We start from the raw sequence: 26,035 nt of genomic DNA on the forward strand, positions 1-26,035 counted from the left end.
ATAATAAAAAGCTTCCAGCGTGGGATTAATATTCGAGGTGAAAGGATATCGACGATACGATTCACTGTGACATTGCTGTCCTTAGTGAGGGAGAAGGGCGTGTTAAATGGAATCAGTAGTGTTCCGAGTACAGAATACGGACTGAGCGGGAACAGAATAACGACGAAAGTAACGAGAAGCAGCAGAAATGAGAATAGTGAGAAACACAACATCCAAATTGGCGATCACGAAGGCGACGAAGTTAAGGAAATCTGATACTATGGAAGCAAAATAACCCTTACTTGTAAGGAGGACATAATAAGCGGACTAATATAAGCTAAGATGGCATTCCTGGTCAAAAGAAGTGTACTAGTATTAACAGTGGGCTTTAATTTGAGGAAGGAATTTCTGAGAATGTACAGCTGGAGCACAGCATTGTTTGGTAGTGAAGCATGGATATGGGAAAACCGAAAAAGAAGAGAATAGATGCACTTCAGTTGTGGTGCTATGAAATAGCGTTGAAAATTAGATGGGCAAAGTAATGAGAAGGATCACCACAGAATCGGCAAAAAAAGGAATACGTGGAGAACACTGACAAGATGAAGGGACTGGGTGACAGGGCATGTTTTAAGGCATCAGGGACTAACGTCCATGGTATTAGAGGGAAGTGTAGAGTGTGTGAACGGTAGAGGAAGGCAGAGATTGGAATACACAAGCACGTAACTGAGGACGTGGGATGCAGGTATTACTCTGATATTAAGAGGATGGCACATGACAGGAATTCATGGTGGGCCACATCAAACCAGTCAGAAGTCTGACGACTCAAAAAAAACAAAAAAAAAACGAATATAAGCAGGCCTAAAAGATGTCAGAGAAAGGTTTGCAGTGTCTGAAGAAAGATTAGATAAAGTAGAAGTTACTATTGGTCACATTTTGGGTAGCAGCAGATCAGCAGTTAAAGCAAACTGTAAAAATCAGAATAAGGTATTAGTGGAACAAGTAAACTTAAAAATAACAGATATGAAAGTGCGAAAGGTAGAAGACTTGAGGAGAGTCATTGCCAATATTACTGAAAGGCTAGATGTTTAGAAACCATAATGTATTTTTCCATTTGAAGAGGTGTGTCCTAAACAGGTGGGGGCTGAATTAGAAAAAATCGCCGAAAAGGAAAAATCCATGAAAGCACGCAGAAAATTAGTACCTAAGGAGTTATCTGAGGAATGTACAGTGTGAATAGCTGAAACAAACTCCAGGGGTGATGCAATGAATAGGGCAGTTAGTCTACTGTGAGGATTGTAACACTCCAGAAAATTTTTTAAGTAAATTCGAGGAAGAATTTTGATCAAGTAGCAAACAAAGTGAAATATACCAGGAATGTTAAATTCACCTCCATGTAGATCTAATGGGGATATAACTACGGGGGCCTACTGTCAGGAGTTATGTAGGAAGGTAGAATAGGTGCAGGGAGTGGTTACTGAAGAACACTTATTACTTGTGCTGTACCACAAACTGACATGGAGTATACAAGGTTGTATTAGTTTGGGAAACTGTGACAGGTCAGTATTTTTGGGAAGTTTAGGTGAAATGGATTATGAAACAGATCAAATGAACACTGATCCTAATAGCCAAAGTATAGGCAATAATAATAACACCAACAACAACAATAATGATACAAATGCCAGAGACAGAGAATGTGATATGAGGGCTGTGGGAACGGATAGAGGTAGGAGAGGTGGAAGCGGTTTTGCAGGTGAGTTGGTCATAGTTCTAGACCATATTACAGTGACACTTAGGAGGAACATTAAAGGCCGTAACAGTGGAATACTGAGAAAGGAAGACAGTAGGGATAAGCTCCAACTACAACAGCATATAACAATGCAGTAGATATTATGAGGATAGACAGAATAATAGGAAAAGAATAAATTCTTGTTTGGAAAATAGAAATGAATATTATGCTAGATGTGACAGAGATATGAATAAATGGGGAAAAAGAGAACAATATTCCAAATTAATGTGGATAGAAAGTTCACCTGATATTGTTAGAGAAGAGGAAAGTAGAGGGTGTAATAAACTCAGAAAAGCTCATCAGACAGATATAGACGAAATCTTACCAGCAGTATACAGGTAGAAATTAATATCATTGCCCATAATAAAGATGGCGACCTAAATAAGGAGGAGAGTGTATCTTGCAAGTGGATAGGGAAAGTAGTGGCTACTAGTACCCATGAATACGTAGGAGACGTGATTATTGATATTAGCAGTAAGGCTAGTGATGTTGTAAAAGAAGTTTGTGATCAGCGCGTAGAGTAATCATATAGATTATAAATTGGATGCTAGGAAACTGAATACGTTAATCAAAAGGGACAAACCAGACAGTAGAGATGAAATAGTTCAAAATATCAGTGGAATAAAATATATGAGTAGTCTTGATTTGACTACCAGGTACTGTCAAATACCTTTGGCTCGACAACATAGAAAGTATACTGTTTTTTTGTTTACTGGCAAGTGCTACCAACATTGTCTCTCGCCATTTGGTTCAAATGTGTCTGTGTCCCTTTTTATACATGTGTTGGATAAATTTTTGGGTAAAGATGAGTGAGAAAGAATTACTTTATACATAGATGACATACTAATAGCTACAAGAAGTTGGAAGGAACGTTGTGACTTGTTGAGAGAAGGAATGCAAGCGTTGTTTATAGGTAGTTAAGGAAATCTGAGTTTGTAAGGAGTGAAATAATGTTTGTAGGATACCTAATCACAAGTGAGCACATTAAGAAAGACCCAGACAAAATTAAACAAATTGAAGATTTCCCTGTTCCCAGGTCCAGAAAATATTAGAGGTCTTTTTTGGATTTATGGATTTTACAGAAAACTTGTACCAGACCAAGCTCTAAGAGCCCAGCTCTGAACGGTTTGCTAAAGAAAGACAATGTGTTTGAACAGCTGATGAAAAATTGAGTGAAGGAAGTAATTTAAGTCATCCCAGTATGGGATTGGCACTTTGTCAGAAGTACTTATGGTTTAGGACCACATTTATTTCAGAAAAGGAACACGGATAGACCAGAGGGCAGAAAATCCATAGCCTCTACTAGTAGGACATTAAGTAAGTGTGAACGAAATTACACCATCTCAGAAAGAGAAGCCTTAGCTATGATTTGAGAATATAATGGTTTTACAGCTTTTTATGCAGACACAAACCTATAATTTCCACCGACCTCCAAGCACTAACATTTCTTATCAACTGTAAAATTCTACAAGAAAGACTGACAAGGTGGGTGCTATATCTACAGCAGTCTGATTTTGAAATAAAGTACCAGTACTTAAAGAGTGAACAGAGTGTGTTATTGATACCCTATGAAGATTGCCAGTAGCGATGAAGGGGGATGCAGTATGTGATGAAATGATGAAAGATTACTGCAAAAATATGGACACACTTATGGCCATTTTAACAGATAACGTTTCAAAGTTTACTTCCAAGAAAAAGTAATATCCTGCAACATGGGGTAGAATTGAAATGTATAGCAGCAAACCATACAGTGTGTAGTCCCACAGAATGGTGCATGAGGGAGATGGGTAGACTTTGTTAGACATTTTCTCAGGACAGACATAGTAATAGGGGAAAATATGTATCAGATATAGAAAACATTTTAAACAGGACTCACAACCAACGAAATTATGAGGGGAAATGAACAACCAAATACTATAGAAGAGAATGTTAAGTTTATGGTTAAGAGAGATGTTTTGTTGTCAGACAAATATGAATTAGTTAGAGAATGTATGGAAAATCAGATGATAATGCGTAAGAAAAGACATGGTGAAAGACAAAATTTAAGCAAACTTCAGACTGGAGAACTTGTGCTAGTCAAATCACATGAGAAATTTAAAGAAATCTCTGATGAAATATCTACATTTTTTCTATACCTACATAAAGTCCCTTTAATGTGGCTAATGTACCCATCATAATGGATATTACCTAATCTTCCCAAAATCCAGAAAGATATATCGAGTATGAAATGCAGCAGATCTAAAGCTGGGAAGAAAATAATACTTCAGTGACTGGATGAAGTGAATTTGAATTGGGCAACAGTAAAGTACTGTATAATTAATTAAATATTGTGAATAGTCATGAGGAAAATGAACTGTGATAACTCAAAGGTAGTGTCATGTGTGATATTTTTTGATTAGTGAATTGAAATTTTATATTACATTAATATTAGGAAAACATATGGACAATCTGTGTTGTTATGCACCTAAAAGAGCTGTGTAAAGAACGCTTCAGTTTTGGACACTGTTGTGGAATGATTAGAAAATAGTGTTAGCTGATTATTCCAGAAGGGATTTCATCTATGATAATTAGAAAGAAATTTTTAAAAGTTATGTTCCCTTTTCTAGAACTTGTTTAAAGTATAGTTAAAGGCATAAATGCAATAAATTTTTTGCCGAACCTTAGATTAAGCTGAAATTCTCATGAAATATTGTTGATAATGAGACACAAAAGTTACTGAAAAGTTGTTGATTACACATAATATATGAGGTATAAAAAAGAATCATTTTGGTGGATGAAATAATTTATAGAAAACAATAAAATCAAAGACTTTTAGTAAATCTTATGTTTAAAGAAAATTCTGTGTAATGGTTTGTGTAAAATAAAATGATTTGTCATAGAAGTGATATGAAAACTAAAATTCAGTCATTCTTGTATAATGATGTCCATTGTATTAAAATGTGTTGAAGATGTATATTATATAATACTGCATGTAATTAATCTTTTTTGGATTTATCATTAAGATGCGATTAGATTCAGCACACTGCACAACCACTACATATGTGACCCATGGACATGGTCCTATGGCATTTCATTTTGTGTTTGTTTTTGACAACACTTAATGAAATAGAGTGGGATGTATAACATTTAAGTATCATTACAATGCTAAACAGGATCTTTAGCAACAGTATAACTACATCTTGAACAGGTAAATTGTTTGTATTTACACATCATAACTTTGAAAATTAACAGTTTGCACCACGGAATCAGTAATTCACTGGCACTGAAAGATGCGCTGCATGACACACACCTGACATAGATGCTCATGTCATCTAGCAGTTGCAGTGATGGAATCTGGTTGTAAAAATGGGTGTCTTATGAATCACTGTAACATGTCACCTCACCATGGAATTGCAAACAACCTAAGTTACACATTTACTGAACTATATTAAGGTATAACTGTATATTTTATGTTCTGTTTATTTTGTTAAAAAGCATATAATGTCAAAATGACTGTGCAATTATGTTCTGTGTATTATGAACTGACTTTACAAATAAGTAATAATTGTTAAGGGAATTGCCACATATTAATCTTCTCTTTTTGAGAAGAAACTGCTCTCAAACAAACGTTGTCAAAGTAGGCGGAAGTAGTGTGAGAACAGTGCACATTTTTGTTCTTTGCATGGTGGAAATCGATCATTGGCAAAATTAGCATCAGATGGCTACTGCATGTGGCTATTATTACATAAAAAGTGCAGTTAAACTGTGTGTTATGGAAGAAGACGTTATCTCTGACATTGTGCAGTACAAAGACAGTTGTACTGTGGATCATGGGACTCTGCAAGCCTAAGAGACACATTGCTGGCTATATGTGCAACAGAAGATTCTCTATTTTTCAGAGGAAAACACAGAAACCTGCTGTTTTACATTTCAGAAGCATTCGTTAAGGACGCCTGAATACAGCATGTCATCACGTGAAGTGCAGCAGTTTTATTTGGTCTGTGCTACACCATGTAACAGTCTTATTTTGTCTGAGATGCAATGTAAAGTGGACTCAAGTAGAGAAGCCATATTAATAAAATGTATAAAAGCCCTGATATAATTTGAACTGCAAGTTGACTAATAGTATACTGATTATTTATAAAACAAATGCTTATCTGGTGTGTTTATCTGTATATTTAAACACCAACATCCTTATAGTTTAAGTGTCTTACACCAAAGATTTTTACAGTGATAAAATCTGGTATTTATTTATGGATGCTGTGTGTCACTGTTATTGTTGAGGAGAAGGTACCAGAAGATAAAGTGGAACTTCTATTTGTTTTCTTCAGAAACTTGCGACGGCTTGTGTACTTCGCAAATCAAAATCAGTGGCACGTGACGAAATCTGAGCTTGCGTTAGTTAAAGTCAGGTGGAGGTAGTCATTGAGACCCATTATGAAATTTCCGATAACATATTTCCCAGTGATCGAAACTTTTTCATACCTTGTCTGAAATTTTTTTATGATTTTAAGGTTAATCATTTTACCATCACAGTAGATAAGTGTCTTTGGTATTTAAAGGGTTACTCATTAAAAGTATATTATGTTAATGTTGCTGAAGAGCGCTGTGCTATTTAAATTACATTTGTGTGAACAGAGGCGTATTAATATTAGGCATTCCTGAGAATTTGTATGATCGTCACTTGAAGGCAGTTAAAATTAATACTACTAGGTCTCGTCTGCGATCATTTATTGTTACCACGTACTTTGAGTCTGGTGTCACACACAGTTTAAAGCAATTATTACATCCAAATTAAAATAAAATAAACTGAACCGAACGGAGATCTCGCACCCTACAGGTAATGTACTCCAGGCATTCACCAAACCTAAATCCTTCCATCACACTGGTACAGGGTACAACATGCTTCATCCTCTTCGAGTGGCACCGACCTTTACACCACCTCAAGCATCGCTTACCACTGAGTACTAAAATGTGTAGCGTATGAGGAGCTGCTCGGCACATGGTGCTACACGAACTGTTGGTAGCACTTTGGAACTCACAAGTGAATCGTTCCACTGAAAAAATGGTTCAAATGGCTCTGAGCACTATGCGACTTAACTTCTGAGGTTATAAGTCGCCTAGCAACTTAGAACTAATTAAACCTAACTAACCTAAGGACACCACATACATCCATGCCCGAGGCAGGAACTGAACCTGCGACCGTAGCGGTCACGCGGTTCCAGACTGAAGCGCCTAGAACCGCACAGCCACACCGGCCGGCGTTCCACTTATTTAGTACGATTTTTTAGAAAACTCGTTTGCAGTGTGTGAAGGTTCCTGTTTCTCAGTATACGAGGTCTGTCTGACGTTAGTTTACTTGTAGTTGTTCCTTCCCTCGTCCGCGTCACAATAAATAATCAGCTGTCGATATGGGCACTTTTAGAAGTGTGGAAATGTTCCTAATGAATTTGTTACACATGAGACGTCCAATGACTGGTCCACGTTGGGAGTCACTGAGTTCTCGTGACCGACCCAATCTGCCGTTACTGCTTCCCTACTAGCTGCACATTTCCTGTCACCTTTTATACTGGTGGGCCCACCTGTCCTTACATCTGGTGGTCAATTCCTTGTTACACAGGCCTGGGTACCATTGACTAGAATGCTTGTGCTGAAAGGCAAATCATTTGCGTATCCAAACAATTCATGCCAGTTTCATGTTAGTTAGAGATGCAGCCTTCATGATGTTTCAATTTTAATCTATCGTATTTGTCTAAATAAACACATAGGGTGTGTTATATCGTAGAAATAATCTGCTGAGAAGGTTAGTACAGTATCAGTCTTAACTGCAGGTTGTAATTCCAGATTGGATTGGAATTTATGCAAATATTTACAGTACGATTAAGCAAGAGAAATACAAGTCCACTCGCCTTCAGTTTCATTCATATTAGCCCTGTTGTTGATGGAAATTAACTAATTAAACCTAAAATGGGTTTGATATCAAATTACGCGTGACTCTGTTCTTTTATTGGACTCATACATCTAATGTGACAGACTGTTCCCTGTAGGACACGAAAACTGTGTGTGAATAGAAAGCTGCGGTTCGTAATTATGTGTTATTGAATGCGAATACAATATTACTGCTGTACTCAATATCGGTTCGATGAGACAAACCAGAACGCGACCACTGGCGACGGCAGCGCGGGTCAAAACTTCCGCCCGTGGCACCACGTCCATTGCTGCTCGACTTCCTAATTAGTGGGTCTAGAGTTTTTGTTCCACACAAAGGGTGCCAAGTTTCCTGTCTACCCCCCTCTCCCCCCCACCTACTCCGTCACACCCCATGCTTCCCTTCCTGAGCTCCGCCCTTCGCTTTTCATCCATGACCCCAGCCCAGGAGAAATGGCTGCAGAGAATAAAAACCGAAAGAAACGAACTTCGTTAATCATACACTTATTCTCAATGAAAACTTGTGTGACACGCTTAGTTTTCCATACTTGTCAATACCGTACCTTAGTTCATGACTGTTTGTGGTAGCACATTCTGTGCACAAATCTGAAAAACAGTGTACTCCATAGTTAAATGTAGAATGATGATAACGTAAATGCCAAACTGCAAACCACTAGCGCAATAGAAATTGCATTTTCTTTCCCGTATGCAATATCTTCCCTGTATTCGTTATTTATTCTTCAGTTGCTTGCCCAAGGTTAGTCCAGTATTTCACAGGTCATTGAAAATTAACTCAAGTTCTATTTCAATCTGTTTAACCAGTGTTTCTTGTACTATCTGGCAGGAATAGATTACGTAAAGTTCAATACAAAAGAACTTTATTTCAGTTTCCTAACTAGCTCCTACAACTAAGAGACGAAAGAGAAGATAACTACTTGCTTGATCCCATCATACCACCGATAATTATGAAACACTCTACTCGGAATCACTGCATACATAACGAATATAGCACTGAATTGAGCTAACAAGCCACAAAATTCCCATTCCAACTTATCATTTGATTTCAAGTTGACAAGACTGAGAAATAAGTGACACCTTCAACTCTTGCATTTCATTCAGTTGTGTAGGGTTGCAGATGACAAACTGTTACAGGGAAGGGACACTATAAAAACATACTACCTCTGGGAAACCACACCATGTGGTAAAAAGGTATGAATACACAATTTTAAGTGTTCTTCAAAAAATTTGTAATTACGATTTTTAAAAACTAGTATTTATATATGTATAAACAGTAAGGAACAGCCTTTATATTTAACAGCCATAAAATATAAGCCCACTTATGATGCTACAACCGCAGTGAAACATATTTGGGATAAAAACAAAGTTGTGTTTAGCTTAAGGCAGACCCCCATCTAAAAGCATGTAGTGATAATATTGTTTTTCCGTGCGATTATGTGGGAGCAGTGAAGAGCAAAGCATGTAGGGGAACAGGTAGGTTGAGATACATTCAACAAGATATACTTTTGGTAATTTTTTCCATAGTTTAAATTAGTACTTCTTCTGTTATACGAATTATCCATCACCTTTAGCATTTCGCTGTAGCATCTCATTTGAAAATCCTCTTTTCTTTTCTTGTCGATACTGTTTACTGCCAGTTTCCACTCCAGTACAAGATTACTGTCCGGTAGAATTCCCAACTTCTAAAATTATATTAGATGTTAACATATTTATCTCTTTCAGAAATGATTTCCTGTTAATTTCAGTCTACATTTTATATTCTCTCTATGTGGATGATCTTCTGTCATTTTACTGCCGAAATAGCAAAAATTCTACTGTCTCATTTCCGAATATAAATGCCTCATCATCACACGATTTAAATCTGGTATTCTCCATTGCCCTTGTTCTTATAATTGCTTTTCAAGACAGAAAACATTTGTATAGATTTCATTTAATTGATGTTCTAAGCCCTTCCACGTCTCTGACTGAATTTCAGTGTTATTGGCACACTTATTTTTTCGTCTCCCTGAATTTTCACTCCATCTGCACTTTTTTGCGCAAAGTACAGATTTAATAACACGTGGGGCAGCTCTGTCTCACTCCCATCTCAATTACTACCTCCTTTCTTCGATTTTTAACCGCCGTCTGGCCTGCACTAGTTGGGTATAATCTCTCGTTCCCTTTATTTTATTCACTCTGTCTTCATAAATCCACACGGCATATTTGTGTCACCATTGCCAAAAGCCTTCTTTAAATCTAAGTGTGCTGTGAACATAGGTTTGTTTTCGTCATGCTATCCTCTGTGAGAAATCGCGGGGTCAGTATTATTTCAGGTGCTAAGTCGTTTTTCTGGAGCCCAATTTCATCTTTCCCTTAGCTCGGCTCCTACCAGATTTCCCGTCTTTTCCTCTTTTTTTTCCAAGTAATTTGTGTCGGTATTTCGCAACCATGACTCATTTAATTTATGGTTCAGTGTTAATTGAAGTTATTACATTCTTTTTTTAAGTATGACGGTATTTATCTTCCCTCATGTACTTTATATTCCAAGCGGAAAAATTTTGTCATTTTTTGTCTTAATAATTCTCGGAATGTCATTTACTCCAGGGGCCTTGTTTCAATAAAATTTTCGAGTGCGTTGTAAGATTCTTCTTGAAGTGTAATATTTATTGTCTCTCCTTCCTCTAAATCTTCATCTTCTTCCATAATATTTTCTTCATGTTCCTTTTCTGTTTAAAGGTCTTCTGTGATTTCCTTGTTTTGCTTACTTTAGTTTGTACTGACTTGTCACCAGATGTGTCTTTCCAAAGGTCTAAAAGTTTCTTATAGGCAGCATCCACCATTCCCATAATTTAACATGCTCTAAGGTTTTTCATTTCTTCTTTAGTCATTCTCGCTTGTCAACCATAGTGAGCTACACAGAAAGTGTGCTAATTCCCTGCAAGTTAACCCAGGACAAGTGGAGTCCTGGCAAACAACGAGCAGCACTGTCGCTTGAAACAAGTTGACATGTTGGTTTTTTTCTCGGAAGGTATCTGTGTATGCGCTTATTTTGTGACTTTGTTTATGGTGTTGTGCATGAACGTTGAAGAGTGGAAGGCTTTGGCGATAAAGTGTTGAGCTGTAGTTACTCGTACTTAAAGAAGAAGAACAAAAATCACACATGTGTTCCGTTCCTGCGCGCAGAGCTGGCTACAGAGGAATTAACGGTAAAGATTTTCTTAGACCTTCAAAATAATGAAGTAGAATTTTAAGACTGAGTCGCAATTCTTTTGTATGCGATTCCCATTTTGATGAGAAACGTACTATGAAAGCAAACTTGTTTTTCCTGTTCATCAAAGAGGGTAAATACGTTGAAATTCCAAGACAAGGTGCTTTCTAGAACCTAGATCGGTTCTCCATTTACATCCCACTTTAACAAAACATCTATTGAAAATAGTACAAAATAAAAAAAATCAAATCACCAGGAAAAGCATTGCAGAAGGTAAGATGTGGCAAAGAACACGTTAAAGAAAATGAAGTTGCAATGTCTCCGAATGTTTCTTCTGTCGAAGAAAATGTAAGGAACGATTCCGTACGGGACACAGCAGGAATTTTATTAAAAAGAACACAAAAGTGTAAGAAACTGTAAGTTGTGTGATTACGCAACAATTTAAGAACGGCGAATCTGAAGTCAGTCTACAGAAAAAGCAGCTGTCATGTGAAAAGCTTAAGACAACTCAACTAGATCTCATAGATCATTGTTAACTAAGTAAGAAACAGGAAAACATGTTTGACACTATGTTAAGCAAATACCAATGGAAGAACTGTTGTATGATAACGAGTTCCTTCTGGACCTTATAGTCTTAAAAATTAGTCGCCTAAATAACACTTTGTTTTAAGCACGGATTGTTACCACTTCCTTCTGAAACAGATCTTCGAAACTGAGTAATATGTCTCAGATGCTCATATGTAATAATACACACACTGAGGAAGCAATTAAGCATTGTGTTCTGGAGAAACAAGATAAAAATAGATCCACGTTGTGTGCTGATTTTTGGTGGAAGTAGGCACCAAGAAAGGCTGCATTTGAATAACACTACACTGAAAGTTGATTGCTTCGTCAAAGTGAAAGAATCAGAATAAACTTTCAGATCATACTCTGGTGTTTATATTTGTTGCTCTGCTGCCGAACTGCAGTCAGCCTGTGTATGCAACTAGCAACTCTTGGTGACACTGTGCGTTTGATTCAATTAATTATCTAGCTATATGAAGCCGGAAAAGAATTATTGTATTCACTTCTAATGCCAATAACCGAATAAAAATGTCTGGCAATATCTAGGATCGACGAAATTATTGAAGCAAAATCAATGCATCAAGTGCACTTACAGATTTCAACAGAAAAAGATAAACTAAGTATCAGACACCAATTTTCTTTGCAGGTTGCGGCAACCTAATGTTTCTTAGCCTTACGTAAGTGATCTAAAATCGGTGAGCAATAATATTACAATACCTAAACAGTGTGACTTAAACATCACTGTCCGTTATTTGGAAGAAACCTAGGATAAATTTTATTAGCAGACTGTGTTAAATCTGTGTTCTGTATTCACAACATCTGGCAACAACACAGATGACTCAAAATTGGCATCCAATAATAGCACATTATATAATAACATGACATCCATATTACCGTCCATTATTTCAGTTTGGGTGCATTATAGCTAAATGCCCATCGTAGCAGAAGCTGTTGATAGTTCATTGAGTGCAGCAGGATGGTTCACTTGCTTACAACATGATTAATTCCAAATAAATTTTTCACGAAGCGCCCTGTAATGGCATTGGCCAAGAAAATAATAGCCACAAAAGATGAAATCTGAGGGAAGCAATGAAATGATACTCTAATCATGATACAATGAAATTTTAATAAAGTATAAATTAATTTTATTTCATGGTTTTATTTTAAGAGAATGAATGTGAATATCCAAGTGTGTCAACTGGAAGCAGAGCAGACGATGCAAGCAGAGTATACGATGAATTACCCAATGGCTGAAGATGAACTAAAGCAGAAATTGTGTCACATAAGGCCATGGGAAATTCTTTCAGTGGAACGGTCAGGCATAAAACAGAAGAGAATGATTTTGAGTCTGACTACTCTGTCAAGGACCCTGATAATGAACCAGATTCCAGTTACAGAGACAGTAAAGATCTCCTCAGTAAAAATCAATGTCATGAAGGGGAATAACAGCAGCAAACGACCCAGATGGAACAAAAACAAACTAAAAAGAAGGAATAAGAATATATCTCTTCAGGCTTTCCCGGCGATCTAATTACATCTTGGGTTGTCGGGTGTTCTGCCAGATATCAGCGTCGTACTAGCACGATATTTCGGTCACGTAGTTTATGACCTTCATCAGGTGCGACCTGAGACTGCTCCTCGAGTGGACCTGGTCCAGTATTTACGCCTATGGCCTTCCCCCTCCACCAACGACTGCAGGCGCTTCCTCTCTGGTCCGCGCGCGCCCATTCCCTGCTACCTGCTGGAGCGTTGCTGATCCGTTTTCCGTCCACTGCGGTTCTAGGTGTTCCCTCTGCGGTCCGCGCCCACCAAACCCGCTCCTGGGGGTTTCATCTACGGTCTGGGGTACCAAGCGTTCCCCCTGCGGTCCGCGCCCGCTCACCACGACCTGTTGGAGCGTTGCCGCTCCGTTTTTCGTCCGCTGCGGCTCTGGATGTTCCCTCTGCGGTCCGCGCCCACCAGTCCCACTTCTGGGTGTTCCATCTTCGGTCTGGTGCGCCAGGCAGTCCGTCAGGGGCTCGTTTTCCATCTCCATGTCTCTGGTTCTTCTGTTTCTGTAGTGTTGCAGCTGGCCCCATTGCTCCTTTAACAATTCCAGAGCCGGATCCCAGGCTGTGCTTAGCTGGTACCCTGTGTCACGGTTCATAAGATCGTCAGCCATTTTAATTTCTATCGATTCTCTTATAACACTGTCCCAAAATCTGGGTGTTTGTGCTAGAATCTAGGTATCCTCATACTTCACAGCATGATCAAGTTCTAGACAGTGTTCAGCAATGGCTGACTTAGTCACTTGTCTTAATTTAGTGTGCCTCTGATGTTCTTTGCATCTGATCTCCACAGTTCTTGTCGTCTGGAAAATGTAGGACATGCCACATTGACAAGGTATATTGTAAATCCCTGGTTTTCGTAACCCCAGGTCGTCTTTGACACTCCCCAGCAGTCCCCCGATCTTGTTGGATGGACAGAAAACACACTTGATACTGTGTTTACGGAGGATCCTACTGATTCTGGCAGAAATAGAGCCAGCATAGGGCAGATATGCCACCTTCTTTGCTTCATCTTGGTCTTCTTCAGGAACCTGTGGTATAGTGGCTGGTTGGAGTGCCCTCTCAATTTGTCACTCCGTGTAGCCATTCTTGGAGAAAACTGTTTTGAGACGTTCTATCTCTATAGGTAGATTCTCTTGGTCTGACAGGGCACGTGCTCTGTGGCCCCAAAGTCTTCAGAATCCCATTCTTCTGTGCAGGGTGGTGAGGGCTGCTGGCTTGCAGATGTAAATCAGTGTGAATTCCACATGATAAAACTGAACCAGATTTTGTGAAGAAAGCTAAAGAACACAAAGAAAAGTTTCTTTCAGTGGACTGTCACTACTCAAGAAAATCCACCAAGTGACAATACTTAAGCTGGTTGGAGTGCCCTCTCAATTTGTCACTCCGTGTAGCCATTCTTGGAGAAAACTGTTTTGAGACGTTCTATCTCTATAGGTAGATTCTCTTGGTCTGACAGGGCACGTGCTCTGTGGCCCCAAAGTCTTCAGAATCCCATTCTTCTGTGCAGGGTGGTGAGGGCTGCTGGCTTGCAGATGTAAATCAGTGTGAATTCCACATGATAAAACTGAACCAGATTTTGTGAAGAAAGCTAAAGAACACAAAGAAAAGTTTCTTTCAGTGGACTGTCACTACTCAAGAAAATCCACCAAGTGACAATACTTAAGTTGGACTCTAAATTAAGTGTTTTTCAAACGTGTAGTCTTTAAAAAGAAGAATGAAAGGATTTTAAAACATTTAGTCTAATGACTTATAGAGTAAATAATCAGAACTATGACCTCACCTTCTACAAACCTAAGGAAAATCAATATCAATGACTTGTGTGTTATGAGCAAGCAAAGTGTAATAAAGAGAACAAAGTATTGAAAAGAGAATTTTTGCAAGGAGAAATGAATGCAGTCAAGTAAAAGCTGCTGACAAAGAAAAATTTAAAGCAGAGATTTGTTAGTTTCACATTTGATACTCAAACTGCCTTGGGGATGTCTTCAAGTGGAATAATCAGATGTACTACAATTTGAAAATTTTTAGACATAATTTCGCTATCTAAGAACTCTCTGAGCCAAACAATGCATTCTGCTATGCTTGGACTGAGCTAAAAGGGAAAGTGGTTATCTCAGAAATCGGTACCTACATCATGAAATATATTGAACATGTTCGACCAGACAACTGCAGGTGTCAGAACATAAATTAAAATACAGCTGCATTGATCGTGTTACTCCAATCTTGAAATACCTTCATGGAAGTAGACAGTCTGCGTAGTGCTATTGAATGCACCAAGAAATGTGTCCTTGTTTATACCATTCTGAAATTGCTAAATATATTCAGATTTGCAAGATCGAAAAGGGACAGAAATATGAAAAGTTCCCTTATGCAGAACACAATTTGAAACATGCAGAATTCGAGGTGGTGTCAAAGCTTTCTGCTTCTATCGTTAGAAACAGAAGTACTGACAGTCATGGAAATTAATTTAACTCGCCAAAAGTGAAGTGTTTTCGCTAGCAAAAGTGTAAGTCAGAAGAGATCGAATACAGTTACAATCAGCGATAAAATTATTATAAAGAATCACATACATTTGGTTAAGGACATCCACTAAATTCAACAAATATTTACTTATCAGATCGTCATTCTAAGTCCATGATACATCATGCAAAAAAGGAAGTAATTGCTGAGGAATTCCACTCTTGATTTAAGTCTCTTACTACTTAATCTGCAGCTAACGACACAGTTCAGGAACCTGCTATAGCAGCGATGCGGATGTATAAAATCTAGAGGAAAAAATAATATCTTCTGTTTTCATAATTATTTAGTTAGCCAATAAAACGTCATGACATAGTGATTCCAATTACTTATTGTTGTATTTTACTAAAATATAACTTTACTGAAACTGATTAGTAATTGGAATAATGTTGTCAAAATCATATAAGTGAAGCAAAATTTGTATTTCCTATTAATTACTAAAAATTATAATCCAATATGTACCCACCTGTTTACTAATTTTTCTAGACATCCTCATTAGTTTAGCAATTCGAATGCTGACACAATTAATTCTGGCTTAATGAATAAGCTAAAATTTCAGTTTTCTCAAAACTTGCTGAAACTCAGTTAACGGATTTTTGCAATAAGCCCACTGTATGAGCAACTTACAGGAAGCACTTAAATATTCTCTTCGTAAGGATGCTATGTACAAGATCTGTTGTTGTGGTCTTCAGTCCTGAGACTGGTTTGATGCAGCTCTCCATGCTACTCTATATTGTGCAAGCTTCTTCATCTCCCAGTACCTACAGCAACCTACATCCTTCTGTATCTGTTTAGTGTGTTCACCTCTTGTTCTCCCTCTACGATTTTTAGCCTCCACGCTGCCCTCCATTACTAAATTGGTGATCCATTCATGCATCAGAACATGTCCTATCAACCAATCCCTTCTTCTAGTCAAGTTGTGCCACAAACTTCTCTTCTTCCCAATCCTAATCAATACACCCTCATTAGTTATATGATCTACCCATGTAATCTTCAGTATTCTTCTGTAGCACCACATTTCAAAAGGTTCTATTCTCTTCTTGTCCAAACTAGTTATCGTCCATGTTTCACTTCCATACATGGATACACTCCATACAAATACTTTCAGAAATGACTTCCTGACACTTAAATCTATACTCGATGTTAACAAATTTCTCTCTTTCAGAAGCGCTTTCCTTGCCATTGCCAGTCCACATTTTATATCCTCTCTACTTCGACCATCATCAGTTATTTTCCTCCCCAAATAGCAAAACTCCTTTAGTAGTTTAAGTGTCTCATTTCCTAATCTAATTCCCTCAGCATCACCCGACTTAATTCGACTACATTCCATTATCCTCGATTTGCTTTTGTTGATGTTCATCTTCTATCCTCCTTTCAAGAGACTGTCCATTCCATTCAACTGCTCTTCCAAGTCCTTTGCTGTCCCTAACAGAATTACAATGTCATCGGCGACCCTCAAAGTTTTTATATCTTCTCCAAGGATTTTAATACCTACTCCGAATTTTTCATTTGTATCCTTCACTGCTTGCTCAATATACAGATTGAATAACATCGGCGAGAGTCTACAACCCTGTCTCACTCCCTTCCCAACCACTGCTTTTCTTTCATGTCCCTCGACTCGTATAACTGCCATATGGTTTCTGTACAAATTGTAAATAGCGTTTCGCTCCCTGTATTTTATCCCTGCCACCTTCAGAATTTGAAAGAGAGTATTCCAATCAACATTGTCAAAAGCTTTCTCTACGTCTACAAATGCTAGAAACGTAGGTTTGCCTTTCCTTAATCTAGCTTCTGAGATAAGTCGTAGGGTCAGTTTGCCTCACGTGTTCCTATATTTCTACGGAATCCAAACTCATCTTCCCTGAGGTCGGCTTCTACCAGCTTTTCCATTCGTCTGTAAAGAATACTCGTTAGTATTTTGCGTCCGTGTCTTATTAAACTGATTGTTCGGTAATTTTCACATCTGTCAGCAACTGCTTTCTTTGGGATTGGGATTATTATATTCTTCTTGAAGTCCGAGGGTAATTCGCCTGTCTCATACAGCTTGCTCACCACATGGTAGATTTTTGTCAGGACTGGCTCTCCCAAGGCCGTCAGTAGTTCCAATGGAATGTTGTCTTGTTTCAACTCAGGTCTTTCAGTGCTCTGTCAAACTCTTCACGCAGTATCGTATCTCCCATTTCATCTTCATCTACATCCTCTTCCATTTCCATAATATTGTCCTCAAGTACATATCCCTTGTATAGACCCTCTATATTCTTCTACCATCTTTCTGCTTTCCGTTCTTTGCTCAGAAATGGGTTTCCATCTGAGCTCTTGATATTCATACAAGTGGTTCTCTTTTCTCCAAAGGTGTCTTTAATTTTCCTGTAGGCAGTATCTATCTTACCCCCAGTGAGATAAGCCTCTACATCCTTACGATTGTCCTCTAACCACCCCCGCTTAGCCATTTTGCACTTCCTGTCGACCTCATTTTTGAGACGTTTGTATTCCTTTTTGCCTGCTTCATTTACTGCAGTTTTATATTTTCTCCTTTCTTCAATTAAATTCAATATTTATTCTGTTACCCAAGGATTTCTAGTAGCCCTTGTCTTTTTACCTACTTGATCCTCTGCTGCCTTCACTGCTTCATCTCTCAAAGCTACCAATTCTTTTACTGTATTTCTTTCCCCCATTCGTGCCGATTGTTCCCTTATGCTCTCCCTGAAACTCTGTACAATCTCTGGTTTACTTAGTTTCTCCAGGTCCCATCTCCTTCAATCCCTACCTTTTTGCAATTTCTTTAGTTTTCATCTACAGTTCATAACCAATATACTGTGGTCAGAGTCCACGTCTGCCCCTAGAAATGTCTTACAATTTAAAACCTGGTTCCTAAATCTCTGTCTTATCATTATGTAATCCATCTTACGCCTGTTAGTATCTCCAGGTTTCTTCGATGTATACAACCTACTTTTATGATTTTTGAACCAAGCGTTAGCTATGATTCACTTGTGTTCTGTGCAAAATTCTACCAGGCGGCCTCCTCTTTCATCTCTTAGCCCCAATCCATATTCACCTACCACATTTTCTTCTGTCCCTCTTCCTACTACCGAATTCCAGTCACCTATGACTAGTAAATTTTCGTCTCCCTTCACTATCTGAATAATTTCTTTTATTTCATCATACCTTTCTTCAATTTCATCTTCATCTGCAGAGCTCGTTGGCATATAAACTAGCACTACTGTAGTAGGCGTGGGCTTCGTGCCTGTCTTCGCCACAATAAGCCGTTCACTATGCTGTTTGTAGTAGGTTACCCGCACTCCTATTTTTTTATTCATTACTAAACTGACTCCTGCATTACCCCTATTTGATTTTGTATTTATAACCCTGTATTCACCTGACCAAAAGTCTTGTTCCTCCTGCCACCGAACTTCACTAATTCATACTGTATCTAACTTTAACTTAACCATTTCCATTTTTAAATTGTCTAACCAAACATCCCGATTAAGGGATCTGACATTCCACGCTCTGATCCGAAGAACGCCAGTTTTCTTTCTCCTGATAACGACGTCCTCCTGAGTAGTCCCCGCCCAGAGATCCGAATGGGGGACTATTTTACCTCCGGAATACTTTACCCAAGAGGACGCATCATTATGTAACCATACAGTAAAGCTGTATTCGGGAAAAATTACGGCTGTAGTTTCCCCTTGCTTTCAGCCATTCACAGTACCAGCACAGCAAGGCTGTTTTGGTTATTGTTACAAGGCCAGATCAGTCAATCATCCAGACTGTTGCCTACTGAAAAGGCTTCTGCCCCTCTTCAGGTACCACACGTTTGTCTGGCCTCTCAACAGATACCCCTCCGTTGTGGTTGCACCTACGGTACGGCTACCTGTATCGTTGAAGCAAGCAAGCCTCCCCACCGATGGCAAGGTCCATGGTTCTTATGGGGAGGGGGGGGGGTACAAGATGTAAGGGGCTAAAATTGCATTAATGAAGTGGAGAAGCATTCTCGCCAGTATGTGTAACAGCTTTGCTTCCGAAAACCTTCCAGGTACTAAGACTAACCATTTAAAGTAATACTTGCGGAAAAGAAGTGTCAGCCATTTCCTGACAACGAACATGAATCAGTATCAAGTTGCATGCCACTTCAGTTTCATGAGGCCTCTGAGCTTCAATGATTACCCATCAGTAATACAGACTTCCTCAGCTTGCACATGTCTTTACAGTCCTTTAAACCCTCTGTTACCGTCTGTGATAACTGTGAACATCAATGTCAACTTTCTTTGACTACATACGTAAGCCAAATGCGGACGTTGCTAGACATTTGCAGTAAAAGAATAGAAGCAGGGGTCTGGAACTGGAAAACATAATTAAGAAAACCCTATATATCCCACATAACTTGACAGAGGGTCGTCCCAACACACAATATATGCTGGAGAGTCCTGAAAGCAATTCAGATAAGAACTGGCAGCTTATGTGGTACATCAGGTGAGTTGAATCACAATATGTCTTAGGCGTTTGTGCACTTTAAGTAGCAATTCGTCTGACATGCCACTCTCTTTGCTAAGATCTAGTACTGTTTATGTTTGTCCTACAGGAAAGACATGACTCATGTAACTATGCAGTAAAGCTCCCTGTCGACAGTTTATAGGGCGACAGTTTTTATTAATGTCTAAATAATTTTGCTCATATTATTGTTGCAGTAGCCAACAATGAATTGTGTGAGAATCACGTTATGTAAATCGTTATTAAGCTGATTCTTTATTACGCGAAATGCTTATTTTTCACGGGCTGTAACAATTTTTCAAGGAGCTGAAGTCTTCAAACACTTGGAAGACTCCTCAGGCATTGACTAAACTAGCTGACAACTGACGGTCATTGAGGGAAGTTAATTAAAGCGATGTACTTTCCATTTCACTGCAAAAAATTTCTTGAATGAATGAGTTCATGGACTTCCTCTGCTGTAGAAACGTATACTTCTCTGCAACATATATGGAGCAGCTGACATCTCATGGCAGAGGTGGAGAACTATGGAAGTCAATGCACTTGCTCATCAACTCGTTAGGTTTAATGTGTGGTGTAATCTCTTTGCACGTATCATTTCCTGTAAGTTTCCTTTCTTCAACTAAATGCAATATCACCTATGTTTTCCAATGATTTCTGTTTGGTCCTTTCTTCTCACCTATTTCCTGTTCTTTCCTATACCTATTCATTTTCTGTTTCATTTATTTTCCTGTTTCCGTCAGTCATTTCTTGGTACTCCTTTCTAAACTCTAAAACTACTGTTTCTATCAACTTATCCACGTTCCTACCCTTCAGCAACTTCATTTGATCGTTCTGCAATTCATATCAATAAAGTGTGCTTCTGGAAATGTTGTACAGTTCAAAATCTCTGTATTACCGTTACGTAATCTACTGTCTTTGAAACGTTCTAGAGTTTCCAAGTCTCTTGAGGTAGATAATCTTCGTTCATGTTTCTTACCTCAAGCGCTACCAAAGGTTAAATTATGGTTTGGCTTCTTTTTTTCATTTCCATCATCTGTCCACATTCTCCTACTGAATAGGTTGCAGGCATATAAACTTGTCCTACTGTACTGGATGTTAGTTTTATTTCTATCTTAGCTGCGATAATGGGTTCACCTTCTTTTATATTTACACAACAAAAGAAGTTGATACCCTGGAAACAACAATATTTTTGAGAATTTAAAATTATATAAAGGAATTCTTATGCTGTTGTTATCTCCCATTTAGTAACTGTAGACAGAATTAATAATCGATGGCGTACATTCATACATTTTAGGACCTATACGCAGTTTATGACTGTGTAAAGTGCTGAGAGATGTTTGGAATTTGAGAAGAAAGTTAGCTTACATGGTATTGTTTACTGATAGTTTCATGTGTTCTTTACGGGGAGACTGCATGACAAGACACATCACGTCAAGTCGTGGTATTAGGGTACGAAGCGTATGTATTTTATGTAGGTGACTGATGTTTGCATGGGTAGTGGAAAGTTCTGATGGACTTGTTCATGATGTTGAGAGAAAAAGGGGAAAGTGTAAAATGCAATACCTTCATGCTGCCCCCTTGTCAGATTGCTGAATAGGGACCCCTCCATCAGACGATTCATTATCAGGACTGTCACTTAAGCCTGCTCCATGGGGCACTATGTGGCTGTGCCCAATTTATCTTAGAACTTTGCATATAGTTTTTTGAGGAGAAATCTTATAACAATGCTCCACCTTCTAACATTGTGCGAGGTGTCTGCTTGTTCTATATCGCGTCTCCCTACCACTTTCGTGCAACGACGCTCTGAGCGTGTTTTTAGGGAATTGACTAGTTTGAACCTGGGACCTGTTGCTGGTAAGGAGACGCCAGACCACACATGACATGTAGAGTTCAGAAGAGTTCAGTGAGACTAGCGATGATATAACCAAATACTTAATGATTTCAGCGTCAGTTCCACTGCACTCCCTGTAAAAGAATCTTAATACTAACTAAATTTAGTCGAAGGGGTTCAAGGCTTTCCTATTTTTAGTTAGCTGGTAAAATAACGTCGAAAAAGCTGTTACGTTTACCATTGGAAATTTTATTCTACTCACAAAACATTGTTTATAAATTGCACTATTCATAAAAGGAATTGTTTTAATGCAGGATGGTAAAAACCAACTGCATTCAACAAAAATGTGAACAAATATTCCCTGAATGGGTTTCCAAGTTCTACAATGGATCGAAGGATGACCTATGCCATATCACATCTATAATCTAGGTTTAAATTGAGTTTCACAAAGAGAAAACTATCAAAATGGTCTACAGTGACCCTCAAGTATCTTTAATTACTTATCTAACTTGTCGTAAATTACAGTGGCTGATTTGGCTTCTCAATAATTATATTACAGAAAAATCATCACGTTTCAGATTTTTACTTCAAGTGGAAAATTTGAACACCATGAGCATTAATTGACGATCGACACTCGTATTACGCAAAAAGGGGGTGTAACAGATGAGGCTTCTGGAGTTCTGAGTGAAGCTTTATGCTCTGTTATGTGGCATCGCCAGCGTTCATTACCTTCTCGGTGTTCGTCAGGAGGTGGCGGGCAGCACAGCTCCGCTCACCTTGCCGTCTCAGAAGCAGCTCTCCCCTAACTTCTCCTTACTACAATTTACCAAAGTTGGTTTAAAAAACTATCTGGCTGTGTTTTCGTCTGACCAATCAGGGTCTCAATGTTAACCTTAAGCTCCGCCTACAAAAATTCTGTCCATCCAATGAGAAACGTTATACTTTTCGTGGTGGGGCTATGTTTTTAAAGTTTGCAACACAACAGAGATGCGAAAAAGTCTCACGCTAAAACTTGCAGCTGGTGTGGTCCTTTTAGTGTTATCGTAAGATCTATAGTGTTCTTCTGGAGGGCTCTAGCTTTTAACATGGGCTGGGGGGTGGTCCTAGCGGTTAGCTGGCAGCGTGGGTGTCCGTCCCTTATAGTAGGGCCTTCAGCTTAACACGGTTCTGCTCTTGGCTTCTGTTCTCGTTTCTCACGGTGGGAAGGTATGACATGCATTTAGGCATTCTTGTGTTAGTCTGTGGTATTCCATTTGCTCACTCGTTACTCGTATTACTTTGGTTAATTTAATGTCACGATTTATTCGGAGTTGTGTGACATACTACTGGATTTGCTTATCATGTCAAGGTTTTCATGGAAGATGTTGGATTTGCCTGACACCTAACGTATCACCACCCTTCGAACTTAGTTTTTTCACTGAAGTTAGGCATTGATTGAATCGTTGTCTAAGTCAGTCAAAAATTATTCTGTTATCTAAATTTTGTTGCCTACTGTTCAGCCACATTATTCTGTTCTATGCTAGTTTGTATTACTAATTTACATTTTTATATTCTTCCACATTATTATCAAAAATATGTTTATATTGATAAGGGAAGAATATTTTTATTCCATTATAATCATTATTTTTTAATTATTTTCCTTCTTATTTAATTGTGAAGTTTGTTTTTTAAGAAGTTTGTTATCGAAAGTGAGGAGTCTTTCACATCGATTTTCTTAGAAATATTGTTTTTGTAAATGTAGTAATTAAGTAAAATCTATTCCTAACACATTTTCTAAATATTATGTACAAGTAAAATGTTTTTGTTTCTAGACACTAATTTCAATGTTGTTACACTAACTAATAAGAATTATTTCCAAGAATTGCTTTGACAAAGAAATATACATACACAAGTATTGAGATATTATCCTAACAAGTGGTACAAATGTTAAAAAAAAGGGAAAACATCCAATAAGATAATTTTTTATTCTTTGTTTTTATAAGGAGAAGATAAGTAAAACGTAGTTATTCTTTTATTTTTATGAGGAGAAAATAAGTGGCATATAGTTTTAGTGTTTATTATGCCTTACTTTTGTTCTTTATATACTGTCCATTTCAGAACTAATGACTTATTTTTATCGATAGTCTGTTTTTTTACTTAAGTTCATAGTCAATGACTGTTATTTTGTAGTTTATTACCTGTCTGGTGTGCATAACTTATTTAGTTTTTCACACATTTCTTTTGCACAATTCCTACATCACATAATTTGATTTCACACATTCACACAATCCTATGAATGATTAAGTATGAGGTTGGCGAATGTTTTTTGCGCGAAGGTGATGGACTTGAGCGAGATGGATGTGGGCAAGTATTTGATGTACAGCTTCGTTGGTCATTCCTTGTTGGCTTTGCAAGTGTGTGTTGCTGTTGTGGAGGTCCCATAATGGAATGGAGCTGTGAGTGCAGAATCTTGTGGTTTACTGGCTTTGTATGCGTGAAAGTCATCGTTATGTGTCGCTGAAAGTGGTCGTTTTTCGTTGTAATACTTCGCAGACGACTAGTTTACAATAGGATAGGGATTTGGGAAGGTATGTCGTCTATTCTTCACCCATCTTCTTTCTTGGTCTCAATCTTGCAAATCTTCAACTTCTGTTCTTCCTGCTTTTTCTCTGCTTCTTACTTGCTTCTTGGTTCTTCTCTGTTCAGGATATGGAAATATTTATTGATAACTAGTCGCTTTGAAGTTCTCCTCAAAGTGACAGTTTGATAAATTGTTTGGGCCTGTCATTTTTACTTTGTGGAAGTTTTCTTCAGTTTCGTGCATCAGCATGCTGTTTAATAGCAGTAGTGTGACTTTTACACTTTTTTTTCCAGTGGTGGCTTACCCAAGCAGTCTTCTCATTGGGCTGTTTTTTGCTTGCTCCGCTGAGTCGGGGCGTCCCGGTGTTTACGAGCGGTGAAAGTCCGGTGTTTGCTTGTCAGTCCCTGCACCGGTCCCTTCGGTGTTCCACCACTCTGTGGTTCCGTCTTCTGTGCCAGCAGGGTTCTGCCACCGTGTGGTTCAGCAGATTTACTGCCCACTTCAGCTACCCTCTGTTGGTCTTGCTGTGCTTTCCCTTCTCTTGATGTTTCTGCCTTGTAGGAATCGTGTCTTGCTAATTACATCCTTTTCTTTCTTGATACTTCTTGCACTGCAACTTGTGGGTCGTTGCATCTGGTCTTTGTTGGAGTTTTTACAATGGTTCTTACAAAAAGTTTTACTTATAATCATCTGACATATGTCTAGTACCTACATTCTTTTACGCCTTCTTAAAAAGTTTTACAAATTTCGGCGCCCTTTCCATGTTGCAATTCTAAGATATTTTGAGTCTTAACTTCTACAAAAATCCTCAAATTCGTTTTTTTATTTTTTGTGTAGTGTCATGGTGTATAGCATTTTAGTATTTCATGCTGTTACACTATCTACACTTTATCCATTCACCTTAATCTATGGTACTATTGGTGTTATTTTTGTTTTTGTTTTTATTGAAACTACTTTCTTTTTCCCACCTTCCTCGCTCTTCATTCTTCTTTCTCCTGACGATCTTATCTGCAACATAATCTTGAAATATTGAGCTGATTATTTATGAGTAATAAGATTAATCTTCAAACTTTTTGATATGGCTCACATGGTGAAGTCCTAAGGTTTTGCCTGTTTTTGGGTTCATTAGTTCCACAGCATTATCATGAGCAATTCGGCTAATTATGACAGGTCCTTTGTATGCAGCGTAAAACTTATGTATTTTGTGTTTCTGTTTGCTGGAGAGATGGTGTGTTTTTACAAATACGTTCTGGCCTACTGAGAATGTTCTTTTAATTGTTGTTCTATCTCCTCTTGCTTTTTTTTTAAAGGCTGCATTTCTGATCTTGGAGAGTGCTGTTGCTATGACTTGTTTGTGCTGTTTATGTGGTACAATAGGAAATCTAACATTTTCTCTGGCTATGTTTGGTGGTTCAATATTTTTAAGTACAGTAACTGGAGGTAGTAGTGTAGTGCTATGTGGCATTTCATTTATTACTTCTTGAAAATCTTTGAGGTATATATCCCAAGTGTTCTGTCTTTTGCCTGCATATCATCGGCATAAAGTGCCTATGTCCTTCATAGATCGTTCTGCTGAATTTACGCTAGGTTTGTACTTAGATATGTAGATGGGTTTTATTTTGTGTTGTTTTAACGTATTTTTCCATTGCAC

Source organism: Schistocerca americana, chromosome 2, assembly GCF_021461395.2.
Source record: "Schistocerca americana isolate TAMUIC-IGC-003095 chromosome 2, iqSchAmer2.1, whole genome shotgun sequence".
In the NCBI taxonomy this organism is placed as follows: Eukaryota; Metazoa; Arthropoda; class Insecta; order Orthoptera; family Acrididae; genus Schistocerca; species Schistocerca americana.